Below are 940 nucleotides of genomic sequence, written 5' to 3' on the forward strand. Positions count from 1 at the left end.
AAAATGTAGTGGTACATTTACACAGTGGAGTTCTACTCAGCAATAACAAAAACCAAAAATCATGAAATTTTCAGGTGCATGGATGGGACTAGAAACTGTTATATGAAGTGAAGTAATACAGACCCCCCCCCCAAAAAAACTACATATGTTCTCCCACATATGTGGATCCTAGAACCAAATCCTGATAAGTGAGTATGTATCCAGACATAACTACAGGAACCAGGGTAATGGAAAGGAAACAGGGAGGTAAAGGAAAAGAAAGAACCCGAAAGAGAAGAACAGTAGGAAACAGGCCTTAATAAGGGAGATAGGGATAAAAATTGGGTTATTTTAAGGGAGGGGGGAGGGAAGGGTATACAAGGAACCTAGGGGATAAGGGGAAGAAGGAGCTCGAGAGAGGTAGGACCATAGGAGAAGGATATTATTAAGGGAGAAAGTGGGGAAATGGGGCACCGGTGGGGAGAAAACCATAATAGAGGGGTGAGACAATTCGAGAGATAAATAATGCCTAGCTAGTTTTGAAAACCAGCAACATATCCGACAGAGGTTTAATATCCAGAATATATAACGAACTTAAAAACAGAGAATCAAGACAAGAAGCAACCCCAATTGAAAGATGGGCTAAGGAGCTGAACAGCCTGAGAAAAATTGGTCTTTGCCCAAGATTTATCTATACTGCACACAGTAATTAAAAGTACCAGGCTGTTGGAACTAACCTTCTTGGATGTTTAACAGACATACTTTGAGGTCTATAATAATTTGGTCAGAGGGACATAAAGGACACTTTTTGCTCCTAGCCCTCCTAGGTCGACTAGTTCCAGGGGACTATTAGCATCTCTCAAAATGTCCTATAATTGTGTTGGGTCATCTGTCCTCTTGATCGAGGAGTCCGAGGAGACCCCACCAGATGGACTTGAAGCAGTGTCCAGTCTACAAAGAG

This window comes from Nannospalax galili, unplaced genomic scaffold (assembly GCF_000622305.1).
Source record: "Nannospalax galili isolate Female #2095 unplaced genomic scaffold, S.galili_v1.0 scaffold136, whole genome shotgun sequence".
Classification (NCBI taxonomy): domain Eukaryota; kingdom Metazoa; phylum Chordata; class Mammalia; order Rodentia; family Spalacidae; genus Nannospalax; species Nannospalax galili.